The sequence below is a fragment of the Sarcophilus harrisii genome, chromosome 2 (assembly GCF_902635505.1).
Source record: "Sarcophilus harrisii chromosome 2, mSarHar1.11, whole genome shotgun sequence".
Taxonomy (NCBI): Eukaryota; Metazoa; Chordata; class Mammalia; order Dasyuromorphia; family Dasyuridae; genus Sarcophilus; species Sarcophilus harrisii.
Window position 1 is genome coordinate 60,948,912 of NC_045427.1, and position 21,787 is coordinate 60,970,698.

Genomic DNA, 21,787 nt, shown 5'->3' on the forward strand with positions numbered 1-21,787 from the left:
TAACATAGTCACAAAAATTCTTATGAAACATGCACTTTGTGCTGTGCATATGTGTAGGTGTGTTTGAAATGTCACGAACCAGAGTGCCTAACTATAATTCACAGGAATTAATCACTTAGAAAAATGAAAGGGGGGAATTAACTTGCTTTAACTCTTACGCGACATTGCCAGCCAACCGCCAAAATAGATTTTGCAAAATGCAATCTTATTTTATCTTTTTCTTATGGTCTGGAGTCTTTTGATTATCCTTGTGAACTTGTTTTTCTAAACATCTCTACAGTCAAGTGTTACCTGAATCTTACGGGTGGAAAGGACCCACCCTGGAGATCTTCAATACCACTTCAGTCTAAAACACTCATCAGTTCTGTAACATTCTCTACTAAATGAAGACCTGTCTTCTGGAGGCCATGTACATTTTTCTAGTGCCCTCAAGTTGACAAAACACTTTCCTCATAACAACTCCTTGAAGTATGTAGTCTATCATTAGCTCGACTTTGGTGATGAATAAATAGTAACAGAGAAAGGTTAGGTAATTGCCTGTGTTCAAACATAGCTAAGCAATTGTCAGAACTGGGACTTGAATCTAGGCCTTTTGTTATTTAGTTGTTGTTAGTCACATTTGACTCTACATGATCCCATTTTGAGGTTTTTTTGACAAAGATACAGGAGTAGTTTGCTATTTTCTTCTCTAGCTCATTTTACATATGAGAAAATGGAGGTAAATAGGGTGAAGTGACCTTCCTAGAGTCACATAGCTAGTAAGTAGTAGAAGTGCTCCAAGCATTGCACTCTAGGTGCTATGCTAACTATTCTGAACCAAGACCTGCTAATTCCAAAACTGATTTCTTCTCCAGCTCCTACTTCCCACAGCTCTCCCATCTATTTGTCTGTTTCTCTTGACATATTTTCTGAGAGTATTGGCTAGTTCCTTCCAGTGCTACATTATATTTACAAATGTCACATCCTGGTGTATGATTGTTCAAAGAACAACCTGAGGTTTAAGAAAAGGAATAGGGGATATTTTTTGACTAAGAGTATAGTACTCAATTTTTTTTTCAAGTCCCCAGAAGGCTGACCTTTGGAGCAAGAGTCACTTTGTTGGTAGTAGTAATGATTGTTGATTTTTATTCTCCTCCAAAAGATAATTCAGCTCTCTTTTAATGCTATGCTCCTAAAGTCCGGATCAAGGTTAGAACCAGAGACCACTTCAGGAGCCATGCTGGTAGTGGCAAGCTCAATTAAGAGAATCCTTTTTATCTATGACCCCCATCTTCTTGATGTAACTATTCTTTACTTCCTCTGGATCTTCATCACCACTGTATTGATTAAATGCTCATAGTTCTTCAGATAATAATAATAATAGTAATAAGAAGAATAACTCTTATTTATGTTCATCTTTAAGGATTGTGAAATTCTTATGGATATCACCTTACTTAATTCTCATACAAATCTATAAAGTATTTGTTATTAATATTTCTATTTTTCTTTTGAGGAAATTGAGGCACAGAGAAGTTAAATAACTTGCCTGGGGTCACACAGTAAGTATCTAAGACTGGATTGGAATTTAAGGATCCCACATTCAACACTCTATCCATTCTGCCACCTAGTGGCAAAATTCCTATATCTGTGACATTTATAGGAAGTGACTTATGTCTGGTCTCTTATCTCATTGCCCTCATCTCATTTGTTCACTAGCAGTCAGTGAACAATGTCTTCAATTCCTGGCTCATATCAATACCCCCATCCATTTCTGCTTTTCACTTCCTTTTTTGCATTGATTTTCCCTATCACATGTAACTGTCTTGAGAGAAGGAATCATCTCTTTATTGTGAATTTCTATTTAGCTCTTAGCACAATAACTGATAAACATTAACCACTTGATGTCACTTCCAAATGAAGGTGTATTTGAATTGTCATGAATCAGAGCGCTTGACTAAAAGAACTTAACTATAGTTCTATAAGAACTCTGCCTGGAAATTCTGTGCTCATAACTTTTGTAAAGTATGCTATATTTCATAGAAGTATGAGATGGATACTATTATCTGATTGATTTATGCTCTTTGAGGGCTTAACTCAGAGAATAAGGTCAAAACCAAGTCTCTCTACACATCACATGTAACCACAACTCATTAGTTATTATACTCCTCATATCCAAAGAACAAAACTTTTCATTATAGATCGATGGGCTTTTTAACAATGGAATATCCCCTCTGCCTATATGTATGATTAATTAAATTGAAAAGACCTTCTCATTTTCCTTATGTCTAAAGGAAAGGATGAGGAAAAACAAAACTCTTAACATAAAAGTAAAAACAATTGACCTTAACTCATCAGAAAGAAAATCAACACTTTTATGTCTATTTTATAACTTCCATTTAAAAGGATAATCAGTGATTTAAGAAGAGGCCCAAGGTGGAAAAACATTCTCCAGAGCTTTCCCCATTCCCCACTCCCCAATTCCTTGTGCCTTGATTTAAATGAGTTACTTTCAACAAGCAAAATCAAAATATTAAGAGGGTTCTGCTATATGCCTGGAGATAATTTGCCTTATGGTGATGTATTCACCCATCTTAAGAACTTCCCGTGGCTTTTATTTGCTTATCAGACAATATAAATATTTTAACCTGCCACAGGGTGGTGTTGGGTGTAGTGGCCCAAAATTTGTCCCACACTTGCACAATTTAATTAATTGTGAGTGAGAATTTTGGGGGAGGGGGAATGATATTCACATGTTACCTCTAGTACTTATCCCAGATGCCTCTTCATGTCTCTTGGCCTAAGGTTCCTCAGTTTTTAAATGTATTGATTTCACCAGATGATCCTCTAGGTCTCTTCCAGTTCTGTATCTTACAAATTAATTTTATAGCCGTATTTCATAATACTCTCTAGAGACAATAGGTCTAGTTGAAAAAAAATGCATTGATAATCTAAGGACTTGCATTCAAATTCTGGTTCTGCTGGTGTCCTTGTTTAAAACAGGGCTCATTTCCTTATTTGTCAAAAGAGAGAGTTGTTCTAGGTGAACTTTTAGGTCCCTTTTAGATCTGGAGCTATCATTCCTCCCTATAACTGCCACAGGCCATCCTCCATCCTCTGTGACTAGAAAGCACAACCTTTTCAACGTTTCTCTTTGAAGTCTTTCTTTCCTTTAAGACCCATCTCAGGAGCTACCTCTTCTATATGGTTGATTAGTTAGTTGGTTGATTAATTGATTGGTTAGTTAATTGTTTCCCATTCTCAAAGAGGACCAAAATGACATCACTGTGCTGGAATTGAATTATAGTGTGTCCAACTATGGCTGATCAGACCAATATAGCTCAGAGTACTCTGCCACAGGTTGGACACTAATAATCCATATGAATATTTGGAATAGCTTTTCTAATTTTGCACATCTTGAGTTTCTTCTGGGCTAATTCAATTCTGCTTTGCTCATAGAACACAGCACCTCCTCTGATGATGGGACACCATGATGAGAAGTCCTGTGCCATGTGTGCCACGTCATATAATCAATTCTAAAGTTCCTGGAGATTAATTTTATCCTTCATTCTCCTCAAGTTTTCCGGACCCTGCCCTTAAAACTATTAACCTTATCTCCTATCATTTATCCAGTGTGCAATTCCTATTGCAAGACTCATCCATATTATAAGTTCCTGGAGGACAGGGTCTATATATGGCCCCTGCTGGTTGCCCAAGGGTATCCCTGAAGCCCAGCCTAGGGCTTCCTCTTGGTCCTCATGACCCCTCTACTGGTTAGATGCTTATTCTTCTCTAGATAATCATAATCATAAGAATAAGTGGCTCAAGAAATATTTGAAGAATGAGTTCCAGAGAGAATGGATATGGGGTTTTGTGGTCAATTCGAGCAGAGAAGACTCCTGTGACAGCTGCAAAAGAGCAAGCAGCCCTGCTTTCCCTGGGGCTTGGCATGTTTAAAGTCCATAAGGCCCACTAAGTAAACAAACGCTTTGTCTTTTGGGCAGAGCAGAGAGAGATCAGGCGCCTTTTGCTGGGCTGGGCAACGTGCTAAGTCCCACAGGACCCCAAACCTGGTGCATCTCCCGTGAATGATTAGCTCCTCCTCGAGAGCCAGAAGGGAGATAGGAAAAGAAAAGAGGGAGTTTCTGAGCCAGCAAACCCGAGGCTGGGGTTCCCTTTCCAATCCCTGGGACAGACTGAACTGCTCTCACCAGCTGCCAGGCTTCCGCTACTAGGAACATGTGAGGTGGGAGGAAGGTCGGGTGAGGGATGGGTTTTTCTGCTGCCTCCAAACTGTCACTTTTCATTTCTTCCACAAATAGTCGAGCCACCCCAGTCCAAACTAACCAAACGGAAAATCTGACATTGGAGGATGTGGCTCTTCAATTGAAGGGGAAGGATGGAAAGCGGGCAATTTTTGTTCTAGTTATTTCTCAGTCTCCCTACGAGAGAAGAGTGCCTACTGTTTGGGAAATAGCCGCTGCTCTGGGTACCTGGCTGAGCTACACAAGGGGCTGGGAGGCTGCGGAGGGATCCTGGTTTCAGACCTTCTCTTCCTCTCCCTTGCCACATCAGTCACTTTGGATCCTTACTTAAAGACTTGCTTGCTCTTGATCCCTTATTTCCTCTGCCTCCCCCATGGAGCGTTCTGTTTCTTTTTCTGCTACTGTCTAGACCTAGAGTGGTGCCCACCACCTGTGCTTGCCCCCCTCATACTCACCCTCTGAGCTTCTCTCCTTATCTCCTTTCTCCATCTTTCCTTCCTAAAAGAAATTTTTTCTCAATTTTTTTCTTTCCTCCTCTAATCCTTCTTGCCTCCTCTCCCTCTCTTTTATCTCCTCTTTCTCTCCCATTTCCTCCCTCAATTTTCCTTTTACTTTTCAATTCTTCTCAGCATTCTCTTTCTGTTCCTTTCCCTACCTCCTCCCTCTTCCTATCTCTTACTCCTTTCATTTCCCTCCTCTCCCACTTCAATGTGTCATTTTCTCCTCCCCTCCAATAAAATTCTAGGTGGTCGAGATAGGGGAAAAATGTCGCTGGCCACCCCTATTCTGAGGGTCAGGTTTGGGTGACAAGAGGAAGACGATTGGGCTGATTGAAGGCCCGCGTTCAGTTCCCTCCCGGTTGCCCTTTTCTGTCTTTTGAGTCCCTAGGGAGATGTGCAGAAGTCCAAGTCAGCTCCTTACTTCCACCCTCCCCACCTAGGTTCTGTCTCATCAGATGCTCCTCCCGCCGAGAGCCGAGAGTCTCTTTAGGGATTCTCCCCCACTTCTTCTCTCCCCGGTCCCTTTCCTTAGTTTCCAAGGTCCCTCGAGCAGCAGCTGCCAGGGGCTTTCGTGGATTCCCCACCCTCAGCTCTGACCCTGTAGCCGGGCTTTCCCCAGCTGATCCCAGGGGCCACAGAGGAAGAATGGCTGATCCTGGCACCGAGAGATTTTCAACCTGGCTAAGAACACCCCACAGGGGTCAGGGACCTAGCCCTCTATAGCCCGGCCAGGTCCCTGTAGTTCCAGCTCGTCTGCCCCCACGGTGCCTGCCGCAGCCTGGTACTGAGACCCGGGGAGTTGGGACGGGGATGGGGGAGTGGGGGCGGCTGGGGCGAGAGTAGCGGTATGGAACGGCGAGAGACAACAGGTGAAGGCACCCCCGCTTCCGTCCCAAGCAGAGTCTGGTACCGGTGTGTGTAGAGGGGCAAAGCCTGCTCCTCCATCTCCCTCTCGAGTCCCAGGAAGCTCTTCTTCTTAATGCCATCTCTCCCTTTTTTCCTTTCCCCATCTAATGTGACTCTGGCCGGGGGAGAGCTAGTAGCCTGCGGTCCCTAAGCTGGAGTGATTGAGGGGAAACCACCGAGGATCGGGGAAAAGTGGGGGGGTTACTGGGGGGGGCTTCCAGCCCCTCCCTATCCCTGGCCGCTTTCCCGCCCCTGATTGGCTGAGCGTCTCTGGAGCCCAACTTCAGTCATTCAGTTCGATTCCCTAGTCCAGGCAGACCCTGAGCATAGTGACCTAGGGCGGAAGGTGGGGGGGTGGGTGGGTTGGGGAACCCAGGGGTTTACACATCTGGAGAGCGCTACTGGGTCAGGCCTTGGGGAGAAAAGGAGCAGCCCTTTCTTTCACCCCCCGCCCGGAGGCCAAGGGGAAGCCAGTCTCTTTTCCTCTACTCTTGCCGTTACTCCTTTCCTCCACCCCCATCTTTTTCTCAGCCTGTCTCACTCCTTCGCTCTCTCGCGCTCTCTCTCTCCCTCCCCCCCTCCACCCTCCCGCCCTCCCCGCCACCTCCCCCCTGGTTTCTAATTCCTGCCACTAGCTCAGCGGCTCATTCAGCGGCGCCTTCAGCAGAGTGGAGTGTACCAAAGCTGAGATGCAGTTGTGTCTGCCCGCTGTCTAGTTGTGAATGGGACTTGTCTCCTTGCTCTGTTCTGGGGGTGACAGTACTGAGCCAGCCCTGGAGGACTCCAAGGTAAATGTTTGGGGAACTGCAGTCGCAGTTTCCCCTCCTCAATTTGTATTAACGTATTGTGTCGGGGGAGGGGGGTGAAGGGAAGGAAGCCAGCTGGCTGCCCCCCTTGCCTTTTGGGGTTGAGGGTGTGTGTGTGTGTGTGTGTGTGTGTGTGTGTGTGTGTGTGTGTGTTTGTGCGCGCGTGTGCGTGCGTGTGTTTCTTTTCTTTCTTTCTTTCTTTCTTTTTTTTTTGGGGGGGGGGAATAGGAAATCTGCTAGATTTGGTTTTTAGCCAAGGTGGATCGGTGCTCTAATGGCCAAAAAGAAAAAGAAAAAAAAAAAAAAAAAAAGGAAGAAAGATTGGGGGGGGGGGGCGCGTTAAGAAAAGCAGCTAGCGGATTTTCTCTCCCGCCTGGCCAGATGCGGGTTCTTTGCAATCATTCTGGTTGGGGGCTCTTGGGGCAGGGGTGCCAGATGTAGAATCTAGTGATGATCCACTCTCACCCTACCACCACTTTAAAACTGGGGTTTCTTCAGTAGCAGTGGCTCAGCGAGATCTTTGTAGGTAAGGGGGTTTGTTGGAGGCGGGGGTACAGCGCTCCCTCTTAGGGACCCAGAGGTTCTAATGGTCCCAGCTCCAGGCTCAGAAAAAAATACAAACCGAGCTAAGAGGTTGAAGAGGGGAGAAGCTTTTGTCTAAAGGGACTATTTGGGGCTACAGGGTTCGGAATCTTTAAGGGTTTTTTTTTTCCTGGAGTATTGCTGGTACACATCTGGAAACAAGTCTTCCTTCCCGCCACCATCCCCCCCTCAACCCTTGGGGAAAAAAATACACTTCTGGGGGAAATTTTGCTCCCGGAATGCAAACTGCGTTATTTTCCCTAAAACGGGGTTGAAAATCTCGCATATTCCCCAGTTTCTGCCTCACGCCCCCCTTTCCCATCCGCTCTACCCAGGGAAGGTTAGAATCCCCTTCCTGATTGTGGAAAACGGGGTGGGAATGGAAGATCTGGGCACTGGGAGGGCAGCTCCTGCAGGAGAGGGGGAAGGGAAGGGGGAAGGAAAAGAGGAGGGGGAATGAGGACATTCCCAGGCACTTTAATTGTTTCGTTATGTGTCAAGATATTGCAGCAGTACAGCCAGGGTGTAGGGTGACAGGAATCCGTATTTTGCTTGCTCTAAATCCAATCCTGCCCCTCGATCCTCTTGGCTTGCGGAGGGGACCGCAGGAGACAGTGCTCAGCTCTCCCTGGGCATTCACATCATTAACTTTTTAGACCCAAACCATCTCCCTTACATGGTTCTTCAGGAACAGAAAGGGCAGCCCAACATTCACATACAATGGCTTTCCCTTGGCCACATTTGCCCATTTATTCCTTAAACCTTTACAATATGAAGTTGGCAAAGACGGAGTCAGGATGAGCCAGTTGGCATCTATGAAACTCCTCATTCTAAGTACCCTCTGTCCCTTAGAAAAACAAAACAAAACATTGCTGTGACTATGTAAAACATTTACCTACCCAGAGAAGATCATATATATTGAGAAAAGAGTTCCCCAGAAAAATAGACATAATAATACTAATGCTGATAATAATAATAACAATAGCAACAAAACAACAGCAACAATACATCTCTCATTTCTACAGTGCTTTAAGGTATACCAAGCGCTTTCCTCACAAAGTCAGTGAGCTAAGTAGTGCAAGTATTAATATTCCCATTTCACAGGGAAAGAAACTGGAGAGATGAGGCACTCGCGGTGATCTTCCACCCGCTGTCAGGATCTCCATTTATTCAGAAAATCCTATTCTAATGGTCAGAGTTCCTTCTCTTTTCCGTAAAACATTCCTGGGTTCTGGAAGACCATGGGATGGGCGAATAGAGGGGAAGCAAGGAGTTTCTCTCTGCTGATTTGCGCTGATGATGCAATAGGAATTTCACGGACCATTGCGCTGCTATTAAGAAATCACGGCTTTTAATTATTTAATAATGAAATTGTTGAATGGAGACAAGCCATAGCTAATGGAGAAGCAAATGTTCAGGAGCCCATATGGAGGAGAGAGATTTTGACTAGAAGAAGAACCTCGATTCCATAACTCCCTCCCCCCCCAAAAAAGAAAAGAAATATGTTTTCCTTCCATTTCTTCTGTAAGTCTAATTAGGGTTTACTAGTTTGTTTGTTTTTTTTTTAAGTTTTGTGTTTAATTATAAAGATCCTGCAATGATTAATCCGAAGTAGGGATAGATCCATTTCTTTAATACTGTGGTTTCCAACCCCCCTCGGCGATGGTGAGAGTTCCTCCCTTTCTGGGGGAATAGAAATGCAGATGTGTGAATCTTAGCCACAATTCCACGGCACCGCATCAGCACATTTTAGGATATTAGACCACAAGCTATTATAAAGAAAAAAAATTAATTCCAAGGAGAGGAAAGGGAAAGGTTCTGACCTTCATTTTGGGAACCCAGGAACCATTTCCCAGAATATTCCAGCGTCTAAACACTAAGAAAATAAAAGTTGTCAACGTACTTATAAGTGTATGCAGGGAGATGCCCGGAGAACAAAAGGAGAAAAGTTACAAAACAAAGACATAGAGTTGTCATCTAGTGGAATTCTTCAGGACATTGAATAGACCAAGCCCAGCAATGATGATTTCTGATTTGACGCTGAAGAGCTCCAATTTTTTTTTGCCCTCGAATATTGACCTTGTATTTAAAAGTGAAATGGACCATAACACAAAGGAATGTGACTAGAATACACGCTGTGAGCCACATTTGGAGCGATTTAAACTTTGCTCCAATATGAATTATCAGGTTCTTGTGCTTTTAAAGCACGGGTAAGTGTATTCATTAATGAGATATTCTGCAGCCTGATACGGATCTGTATAATTATGTATTTATATTATACATTCATTTTATTTGTGGATATGGGATTAACTGGTCATTTGTATAGCTGATTTTTAAAAGTGAAAGATTTTGAAGGTGGGGGAAAAGAATAAAAAGGTTGAAAGAAATAAAAGTTTCCATGGATCTCTAAATACAGATAGTTGAACCAAGATTCTTATTGCTTTAATGATAGAATAGACATTTTCAAATTTAATAGAAGTAACCAAATATCTTGATTGTATTTTAGAATTTGAATTATTTGCAGCCTTCTTATCAGAACTTTAGATATAACTATTTTGAAAACTAAATTCCATTGTAAATTCAGATTTTATAAAATGAGACTAAAAAATCTGCAACTCTTTGTAAAATGCTTATATCTGGCTATTTTTGTTGTTATTTCTGTTGTTGTTTGTTTATAGAGGCTATATGCTTCAGTTATTTTGAGGAATGCAAAGCAATTTCATCCATTCAAATAACAAATGTTTTTATCATCATATCATTGCTCACATTTTGGTTACATGACTATCTAGAAAGGACCCTCACTTCAGAATCCCCCTGTAACTAACTTAGACTTTGGCCTCTCTATTTTGTTTTCCACAACACTTAAATAGTATCAAGAAGACATACTTTTGTATGTAACAAGTCTTCTTAGTTTCAGGAACTCAGACAATGAAAGTGCTTTGGAGAGTCTGAGAGATGATGTAGACCAACTCCTTCATTTACAGACAAGGAAAATATGCCTTGGTTTTGAAATCACATGACTTGGGAAGTAGAAGTTCACAGGTAATTCCTGTGTTCTCTTTATAAACTATTTTCCTTTTTTACCTGGAAGCAAACCAGTTTTATTATGTTTGGGATAAGTAGATGATTGCATAGTTTTTGGTTTGTTTCATTAACTAAATTTTATTTTAAATTTCTTATTTCTCCTTGACACATTTAGTCAGAAGGCCCAGTATTTATATAAATCCTGTATGGGGATTAATGTTATTTAACAAAGCTTTGTGTCTAACTTATCGACTTTCCTGAATTCCTTTATAATGCAAAAAAAAAAAAAAAAAATGCTGTCCTGGTAAATCCAAGAACTTTAAATAAATGGATTGGTTGGATTGGTGATTTAAAGAACCAAACAACCTGAAAGCTTTGTCTTTTTCCTATCTAATAAAGTTGGCTTTGTGGTTGTAAAGATAAAACTTGGACAATAAAATGACTCAAAGGTAATAATGAATTATTTTTAGAAAATAATATTTTGAAGGCAAAATTTTAATCTATGAAATTCTGATGAATCTGGATTAGGTAGAGACAAGATAAATTGTGTGAATGTATTTATTAATTTACTTTTAAATTTAAGTACAGGCCATTTATTGTTTTACTATTATTTAAATAAGTAAAAGAAAAAGTTGAGAAGAAATCTGGGAATCAGCTTTTTCCTAATTAGGATTCCTGTGGTAGATATTACCAAAATCTGTCGTTGGAAAGAATGGTGTGCGCCAAATGCATGAGAGATATAATTAGACAGCTTTCTGCTATGATTTTGACAAGATATCAAGAACATTGTACCTATTCTGATTGTGTATTCCTTTAGGGAAGATCATATTTCTGAACACAAGAGGGCAGTAAAGCTCTTCTCTAACTTGCTTCCCCGAGGCCCATCTGCTTTCCAGGGCACCATGAAAAGACTTTTTGTTACCACCAGCCTGGCTGGCCCTCTCAGGAGAGACAGAATTCAATCTAGCTGTGGTTCAGGCTAATGCTCAGGCAGTTTGTCAGGATTAACATCTTTCTAGTCCGTGGATCCCTTTACCTTCGACATGCTATTACCACCTTGGAGTTCACTAGAAAGTTTGGGCATCCTATAACTTTAGATTGGTTGAGGAGGGCACAGCTGGAGTCTACGTATAAAATAAATAGTAGTGGTTTTCCCTGAAGCCTTGATTTGGAAGAGATTTGCCAGTATGTTTTCATGAAAAAAGAACATAATTTCATTCTCAGGAGGAAGGGACTAGCTAAATAAAAGAAATGCAGTTGGAAATTTAAGGGAGATTGTTGTCAGGCTAATTATCTTATTTTCTAATCCTCTTATTGGCCATTGTTTCAAGAGATTTTGAAGACTTCTAGAAGAATCATTTAATTTTCAAAGGGAACAGCTGATAGATCTTTGGTAAACACTTGGGGAATATGGGTTTTGATTGTAATGGTAAATGACTATTGGTTTCACACTATTCCTGATATTACGATACAATAAAATAATTAAGCAAAAGTTCACATCTTAAATGAAACACACCCTTATGTGCTGAATTTTTTAGGATTATTTGTTTTTTCCTTTGGTTTTAGAGATTATTCTTATAATTAAATCATACCTTTCTTGATGCAGAAATTTAGATTTTTTTGTTGCATAGTTTCATAATTTCTGAATGAATAGGAAACATACCTATTAAAGCTAACTCCCAAATATAAGAATAGCTCTATTTTTGACTCATTGTTTTTAACAAGTTATTTATTTGTTTGTGTTTGTTTATATGTTTTGTACTGAGCAAAATGATCTCTCCAGGGATTGGCAAAGGAGTTCATCTGAGTTCTTAGCTATGTTGGAATAGATAGTGAGTTGATGTAGTAGAAATCAATGTAAATGGATTATGGGAGTGAGTATTAAGTAACTGGGTAGAAAATGAGATGGAGTGATTTGCAAACTGACTGTTCCTTCACTGGGCAGTTTATTTAACTTGAAAATACAAACTTATTTTCATCCTTACAGAATAAGGATTTGTGAGAGATGTCAGTTTGATAGCTCTTGAACAAACTTTCAGATTCACTTAATTAGTCATCAAAGATCTAGTTTTACAGCTTGCCTGCTTGCTTCAATATTACTCTGACTAGATGTTTACTTCTCTATTCCAACTCTAGCATTCAGTGATTCTACCTCAATGACCCCATAAAAGAAAGAATATTTCCATGTAGTGGAGCTTCTTTGGGCTGAACTTAATGCGTTCTTATAGGAGCAAGAAGGCATTCACTGAATTAATAAGAGCTATCAAATGTTGGCACTATTCTGTTTTTCTCAAATGGGATCACATATCAACAATTTTCAATAATTTAAGAACCTATTGATTTCTTACTGTATTTTGCAATAATAAGCATTTAATAAATGCTTTTTGATTCATATTGTTAAACATATGTATGTGTCCATATATGTATATGTGTATGTACGTGTGTATATATGTATGTATGTATAGCTTTGCAGAGGCCTCAAATTGATAGAATAACATAATAGAATTGTTCTCTTTGCTAGGAATACTCATCTCATTTATGCCTATGGAAATTTTAGACTGATTTCTTCTGTGAAGTGTTCTATAGACTTTTCCATTCTTAATTTCCAATATACATGATTGTGATTTTTTCTACCCTTAGATACTTCAAAATTCTTTAGGCCTCCCTCATACCCTTTTCATACTCCACATTCAGATTAAAGATATGTGTATGTGTCTTTTCTATTATCAGATTATTTGATTGTAAATTTATTGGAGCCATGAATACTGCTTTATTTTTCTGTCTCCCTCCCAGAACTGAATACAAGGTTTTATATAGAGTAGACATTCATTTAACAATTTAAAAAAATACATTATATGCATCAATTCTCTCCATTATAATACATATTTGTAAATTTCATATTGTGTTATATTTTCTTAATTCATTCCACTTAATACTTACTGTTCTCTGAATTAAATTGCCCCCTATATATGTCATTTCCTCAGCACATTAAAATACTTTGAAAATTGTTTTGATCTGATGTTTTGTTTTAGCTATTAGTGATTGCTAAAGTGGAAAAAATGTTTTAAGATATCTTTTTTATTCATACCTATTGGGATCAAAGGACAGACTTCTGTATGTCTTTGCCTCTTGAAATATTGATTTATTTTCAATTTGGTTATGGGATATTAAATGTGACCATGTCAATGGCAGGAAAAATTATATTTTACATTAGATTATGGCACAGAAGTTGTATTTTATCTTCCTTTGAAATAGAGAAAATAAAATGTGACAAATACAGCATGTATGTTGGTGAAAATATTCAGTGTTTGACTCTATTAGATATACATAAAGAAACACACTTTTTTCCCAGTGGATAAATGAGATTCCCTTTCCTTTTCCTTTTCTCTTTCCCTTTTTCTTTTCTTTTCCTTTTCTTTTTTTTTTTTCTTCCAGGAGCACTTTCAAGATTTTGGAAGCATGTTACTGATTTCCCCCAGTGATTTCATGGAAATGGAATAGGAAATGAGCAAGACCTTAAAGACTTCCCTTACTTTTCAAAAGATGAAGTTCAACCCTAGGGAACTGAAATGACTTGCCCAAATTTCTTTAGGCAAGGCTGGGATTCAAACTCAGTTCCCCTGGGACTAAATCTAAAGCCTTTTCCAATATATCCCTATGATCTTTGGGTCCTTGGGCAAGTAATTGAGATAATGTATCATTGACAACTCTCTCTGTGAAATGAAATGATAAGCATTTTCCAGTACTTCTATAAAAATAATTCTCTAGATTAACCATTAATTGGAGTACTCTTAGGTGAGGCATTTCAACTTCTCCGTTTCCTCTCATATAAAGTGATTGACTGAGTTTGATTATTCTCTGATCCAACTCTAATAATCTATTATATTAATTGATGCTTCCTGATTGTAATCAGATTTAGTCCAGCATTGTTTATGTTTACCACATTATAAACAGCAACAATAACAAGCACAAAAGAAACACCAATACCTATCTCTCTTGTTTATTTTCACCAATCTATTTCAGTTACTCCATAAATTTATTTATTCTTTCAAAATGCAAAATATTTAAGAGTCAGTTTTAGTTTTAGGGAAAATAATTTCCTTAAAAATGATTCCTCTTTTTATTTCCATTTTTCAAATATTCATTTTACTTTGAGGTTGAATAGGAACATTAACCAACAGAAATATAATTTGGGAAAATTTTACTTCAGCTCTTACTAGTATTTGATACTGAGACATTAAGCTAAAATAATTTTTTTTTTTAAGTTTGCATCACTACTAGGTGGAACAGTGGATAGACTGCCAGGCCTAAAGTTCCTGAGTTCAAATCTGGCCTCAGACACTTATTGTCTGGGTGATCCTGAACAAGTCATTATACAATTGTTTGCCTAAGGTTCCTCATTCTCCAAATGAGCTTGTAATTTGCAAATGTTTTTCAATGAAAACCTTAAATGGGGTCATGAAGAGTTGGATATGACTGATATCTAGATGAGATTACTTGTCTCTTGATAAATCATCTTGATTTCAAGCAAATTCAAGTTGACTGTGGTATGCATTTATATGACAGAAATTTGAAAAAGTGACAATTTTAGCTTGTAAGACAACTATGAATATGTAAGGTTTTTGTTGTTTGTTTTTTAAGATCATTCATAGTCTCATATGTGATTTTATATAAATAAATTCATTTTTCCTTACAAAATAATCGTTAACATTTTATAAAACTTTAAAGTTGGCAAAGGTCTTGTGACATATTTTCTCTCTTGAGGTTGGAATGATATACTCACAGTTTCTCATCTGTGAACCATCTCTCAATACCTTTTACTAATGATTATCTAAAGCTATTGAGAAGGGAGCTTTGATTTGAATGGTTCAATGTGGCTGATTGAGAGTATGGCCTGGCTTCTCATCTTAGATTTCTATCACAGTGAATGTTCTATTCTATATAGAATATTTCCTTATATCACAGTTCAAATGTTCTGGTGACAACTTAGATCCATGAGCTCCAGGTGATAAACAAAATTTTTGAACTATATTGTTTGAAAAGCATTGTGCTAGAAGGTAGCATGAAACAAGGTGATGTGGTGGAAAGAACTTTGGATTATGAGACAAAAGAATTGGATTACACTCCTAGCTAACTGGGTAACTTTGTAGAAGTCATTTAATCTGTGTATATCTCAATTCCCTCTTTAGAAAATGGAGATAATGATTATAATCCAAATGTTCCTGTACAAAGGAGGGCTGTACAAAGTCATCTGCCTCACTTTCTCCTCCAGAACCATCTTGTATCAGTGGCCAGAAATAGATCAGGATGACTAATATTATAAGTTGTAGAGAAGATACTGGTATGCATTTTTTTTTCACTTGGGAGCTCCAAACAACAGGAGAATCAAAGGTCCTGAGCAAAAACAAATAAAAATGAGAATTGTCAGAATTATTTGTTTTGAAGAATATTTTGGCAGATATACAAAAGATAGATTGGAAAGGAGAGAGAATGATATCAGGGAGTTCAGTTAAGAGGGTATTATAGTAGTCATGGTGAGAGATAACTAGGGCCTAAGCATGGATGGTATTAGTGCCAGTGGAAAGATAGATGTAAGAGATATTGTGATGGTAGAGTTAAGCTGCCTTGGAAATTTGTTGGATAGTGAGAATGAGGGCAAGGAGAGTTCAAGATGATTTTGAGCTTTAAGAGTGGCAGGCATTTGGGGGAAGTGATGAGTAAAGTTCAAGGCATGCTGTGTCTAATGTTAAAAAAAAAAAAAAAAAAAAAAAAAAAAACTTCCTTTATATAGAATTCTAGTCTGTATTTGTGTGAACTTTTACAATGGATTTTGGGTGTACTTAAAGAAATATGGCAAAGTTTAACTCAGTTCAGCAAAATTGATTTATTAAGGCAGCATAGTGGGGACTGTGGGTATTAAAATAAAATAATTTCCCCCTCTTCCTGTCAGAGTGAGTCTTTAGATTATTGGAAATCAACCAGTATTTATTAAGCATTTATTTTGTGCTTTTTAATTATTAGAAGTCAACCAGCATTTATTAACTACTTAGTATGTGTCTTTCAATTATTAGAAGCCAACCAACATTCAGTAAGCACTTTTTATGTGTCTTTCAATTGTTGGAAGTCAACCAGCAGTTTGTAAGCACATATTGTATATCAGATACAGAGGATACTCAAAAAAAACAAACAAACAAACAAACAAACAAAAAGAGTTTCAGTCTTCCAGAATCTTTCAATTTAATGACTTCTATTGGAAGAAAGTATTTCACCCTCTGCCTCTGCCCCTAAAACTTCTTTTCTTAAAGTTAAATATCTTTAGTAATTTAATCCGGTCTTCATATGCAATGGTTTCCAGGCTAGCCCCACTCAACTGTCCTGTATCCTAAATGTCTTCCTCTAAACCTGTTTTGTTTTGTCCTTGAATAACCAGATCTGCCTCAATCCTTTTTCTGTGGTCTGATTACAGCAAAGAAGTGGTCATATTTTATGGGATACAGAATGTGATAGCATCATTGAGCTACAAATTGGTAGCAGTTTAAATTGGAAGTTAGAAAACATCTAGTCCAATCTTCTCAATTTACAAATGACAAAACTTTAGCCTAGGGAATTTAAATGATTTATCTAAACTCATACAGTAAATGGCAGATCTCAAACCCAGGTCCTTTTCTTTCATTGCAATCTATTGTTAATAGAACCTAAAAAGTATTGCAGGTTACATCACCCTTGATTCCCATTTTAGCTCATGGGCTATTAAAACTACTTTTCTCCCCACTTATTACTATCCAGGCAAATCTCCAGCTTGTGGTTGTGCATTTTCTCCCCATTAAGCTAAATGTAAAACTTTACATCTACATTTTTGAATTTCATCTTCTTTTGGCTCATTGCTCCAGCCTGTCAAATTGCAATTAACATATTTTATAAAGTATCTTGACATATCTCAATGTGGTTTACATTTCACATATCCATCAATGGTCAGTATCCTCATCACACATTTTTCATAGATATCTATATAAACAAGAGGAAGCATAAAGGAAAACTTTCAAACTTGATTCTTGTTCCAGAAAGTTTACTTCTGCTTTTTATTTCTACATTTTTCGAAGTAACCCTGGCATAGTTAAAAATAAAATGTTTTATTTTAGTAATCACAGTGTCACCTTTTGCTTATCAGCAATAGGTTAGCATTTCTTTACTGTGTGAGTTTCAATGTAGGAAATTTTAAAAAATGAAATATTTAAATAAGGGATATTTTATTACATTTTAAAATAATGAAGGCTTTATCCTTGAAATAGTAATTTTACATTCATAATAATAGAATTTCAGAGTTATAAAGAATTTTAGGTGTTAACTGGTCTAGAATCTCTAAGACATGGGTCCCTAATAGAATAGCTTTGAATGTTCTCACCATTCAGGACCCACTTTTCTGTATCATTCTACTTCATTCATTTACTAAAATTTTATTTCAGTTCACCCAGGCATGAACATGGGTTAAAATTGGTTGAAATACTGTTCCTAATTAAGAAATCCAAGAATGGACATTAGTATGCAAGACCTCCATCTTTTCATTTGGAAAAAATGACCAGATGCCTTCTGAAGTCCTTTCTCTGAAGACTCTAATTCTAAAAAGTCTACATGTCTATATTATACAGTGTTCTGAATATCTTAATGCAATCTTAAGTTAAAGTTTAAATACAGGGTGTTTTTTTTGGGATACCCTGTATTTTAAGATTCCTCTCCATTCAAAATTCTATGTTTTCTCTTCTAACTTCCTATCTACTGTGGTCTCTTTCAGGCCTAGCATTCTATATTTACCTTCTATTCAACTTTAAATATATGTTCTGTATTTAAACATTCTATGTATTATGTTTTCTCTTCAAATATTCTTGGTTGTATGGCCTTGTCTAGCTCTTAACATTCTATATTTTAAAGTCTACTCTTGCTCTAAAATACTTTATTTTTAAAATATACATATATATATATGTGTGTTTATATGTGTATTTGTGTATATATATATATAATGTGTGTATATATATATATATGTATGTGGATAGATAGATAAATAGATAAATAAAATGATATCTGCTTTGATGCTTTGATACTAATTCACTGTCACCTTGGGCAAGTCATTTATCTGCTTGGCCTTCAGTTACTTTTTCATTAAAATGAGATTAGACTTTATAGATCAAGAGTACTTAAGATGAATTTTATGAACTTATTTTCTTTAACATTTTCATGATATTATTTCAATTAATGAAATTGCTTTGAAATCCTACTTATTTCATTTTATACATGTAAAATAATAATTCTGAAAAGGGGTCCATAGACTTTACCAGATTGCCAAAGGGTGAAGTACACATACTTAAAGGTTTAGAAACTCTGCTATAGATAGATAATCGAGGAGATAAAGTTCTAACATCCTATTATATTATTATTCAGAGCCCAGTCACGTTTATTTGGAACAATTTGTCAAAGCTGGTGGTTGAATGGATCAGGCAGACACCTCAGTCCATTTTACTTTTCATTTGTGGAAATCTCTGGCAAACGGTGGTTGGTTATCATATAGTGACAGTCACAGGTTTCTTGTTTGATGTGGGTGTTTTCCCCTTAAAATAATGTTCTTATGATTTATGGTTTTTATTAATCACTGCTATACTATCCTAATTATTGTTTAGACTCTCTAAATTTAACCATCCTCAGCTGTAAATTCTGGATCATTCGTCAGTCGGCATTAGTGTTCCTTTTCAGGCTGAGAGCTGTGTGTCTTTGAAATGCAAGGCAACTCACACAGATTCATGTCAGGCCTCCCACTACCCCATTTGCATGCTGTGCTTTATGAGCCAGAGAATCTCCTGCTTTAGAGTTTACTGAGAAGCACATCCTCTATCCTTTTCTTACCTGGCATGCAATTTCTAAACCATTTTCTCTTATGTGAGGGGAAAAAAAAGAGGAAGAAGAATCAACCTTATTGCAGAATTCTATCATCTCCTTAACTGGGCACTGCCTGTTTCCTCACTGATAAACCAGGGGAGGTACAGTAGATACGGTTTCAGACTAAGTCAGAAATCTGGATTCTAGTTTTGATTCTGCTAGTGTCTGGCTGTATGACTTTAGGTGAGTCATTTTACCTTACTTTTTTGGATATGCAAAATTGGAGAATTGGATAAAAAAGGTTCCTTCCAGATCTAAATGTGTATGATTCTACAATTTTAAAAATCACTTATTTTTTCTGAATATTAATAGCTAGTATTCATGGAGCCTGAACAACTATTTGGTGCAGTGGATAGAGTACTGAGTCTGAAGTTAGGAAGACTCATCTTTCTGAATTCAAATTCGACCTCAGACATTGAATGTAACACTAAATGTCTAGTATAAAAGTTTCGTGCAACACTAGATGTGTTACATTATTTGTCTGAATTTTTTTCATTTATCAAATGAACTGGAGAAGGAAGTGTCAAATCTTTCTAGCATCTTTGCCAAGAAAACTCTAAATGAGGTCACAAAGAAGCTAAAACAACTCAAAAATGTATGTAGCACCATCAGATTCACAAGATACTTTCTATAGATTAGCATATTTGATTCTCACAACAATCCTATGAGGTAGATGCTATATTTCTCCCTACAGATTAGACTAAGACACAGAAAGGGTACCTGAATTGCCCAGGCTTGCATAATTAATAAATATCTGAGGCATCTAGGTCTTTTTGATGAGTTCAGCACTTTATCTAATGGCCCCGTAGCAGCTAGGTAGAGAATGGATAGAGTGCTGGGCTTGGAGTCAAAAAGATTGAATTCAAATTTAGCCTCAGATGTTTAAGCATCTGTGTAACTTTGGGCATGTTCCTTTACCTCAGTTTACTTCAGTTTCCTCATTTGTAAAATAATGCACCTCCCTAACAGGTTTGTTGTGAAGATCAAATGAGATAAGGATTATAAAGCACATAATAAGTGATACATAAAGGTTAGCTATTATTATCACTAGACTATTAACTAATGTTGATGACTATAAATACTAGGCTACAACTAAATGTTGATGTTAGAAGGAATGTGTGGAAGAGATGAAAAATACTGGACTAGTAGTGGAGATACCTGTATTTTAAAATGGTTATGCTATTAAGTAACTTTACTGTATTTGGGCAAAAGAAAAAGTCATCTTTCTAAGATGGTGTGTGACTTCTTTAAATAGAGTAGAGTTAATCATTTTTCTCTTTTAGCTCCTTTCATGATTTCATGATTTACTGATTCCTAGATGTCTGCTTTCCTGTGATTGTACAAATAAATAGTATAGGGATGATCAATATTAAGTAACTTTAAGTAAAAGATTTTACAAATCTTTTCTCCACTTTAAGGTTCAGTTTCCTTATCTATAAAACAATGGGTTTGAATTAGATGATCACTTAAATATCTTCCAACCTGAATATTCCTTTAATGTTGATTTTTTTTTTTTTTGGAAAATAACCCTTTAATGCAAAATAATAAGTCTTCAATGCAACCAAATCTTTCTGCCCTGTCTTCATTAAACAATTAGTTGAATAAGCTAAATCAATAGAAAAAAATAGAAATGAGCAAAAAACCCAAAAGTACCAATCTTATGATACTCTATCTTGACCCTCTTTTTTAAATCACTTTTTGTCAATAACAATCATCATGATAATTCACATTTATTTTTAATGTTTTAAAATTTGCAAAGTACTTTACATATCAATTCAGCAGTATAGAAATACAATGTAGCTACCAATAATTTGGTAGGGTATAGAATTAAGGTCAGACCTAAAGGGAATTGAGAATATAAAATTCTAGGTCTAAAATAGGTATTATAATAAGATATTATTAATAAATGGAATTTAGACTCTGAAGAGTCATTAGAAAGCAATGTTATATATAGAAAATAACTTTAGAACATTGAATGTTAGGGCTAGAAGGGAACTAATGAAGAGTCATTAAAATCAGTAGGGAACTTAGACATTAGAATGTTGGAATATATAATTATAGAGCTGCAAAGTGCTCAAGACAACATTTATTCCCATCCCCTCACTTCAAAGATAGGGGAACTGATTAGGAGAGGGGATCCAAATACTGTCGGGATTGGACAATGAATAAGTCTTAGTGACTTAAATATATTCTATAGATTCATTCTGCCCGTTTATTAAAGATTTTCCTAAAAGTCTTTCTTGATTCAAGCAATAGGTAAGGCCCAATTTACAAGCTATTTTATGATTTTTATGGATAGTATGTTTTTTTTTAATTCAGTATGGATACTTTACTATGTTTGGCAAAAGAAAAAGTCATCTTTCTAAGATGGTGTGTGACTTCTTTAAATAGAGTAGAGTTAATCATTTTTCTCTTTTAGCTCCTTTCATGATTTCATGATTTACTGTTTCCTAGATGTCTGCCTTCCTGTGATTGTACAGATAAATAGTATAGGGATGATCAAGATTATATTTTCTACAACACATTCATATAAAATTTAAAAGAAAATACAGAGGCAAAAAGGTAAAACACACTTCAAAACATCACAGTCAGTCTTAATAATAGCTCATATTTCTACATGGTTTTACAGTTTGCCAAATACTTTCTTCCCAACAACCTACCTAGATAGGGAGTGGAATTATTAGATCTGTTTTATGACTAAGGAACCCGAAGACTCAGGTAGTGCAATATCTTGCCCAAGGTCATCTCTCTTCAAATACAAATAATAGATCAGTATAAAACAGATAAAAGTCATCCTCATAAA

The 21,787-nt window shown here is 37.2% G+C and overlaps 1 protein-coding gene across 3 annotated transcripts in view; it reads left to right on the top strand.

Moving 5' to 3' along the window:
- The first annotated feature begins 6,227 nt into the window (after positions 1–6,227).
- CDH11 (cadherin 11) overlaps positions 6,228–21,787 on the top strand; it is a 205,739-nt gene continuing 190,179 nt past the window's right edge. For all 3 annotated transcript variants that reach the window (XM_031950336.1, XM_031950337.1, XM_031950335.1), the window contains exon 1: positions 6,228–6,435. The gene's annotated coding sequence lies outside the window, so the exon portion shown is untranslated. The remainder of the gene's footprint in view (positions 6,436–21,787) is intronic.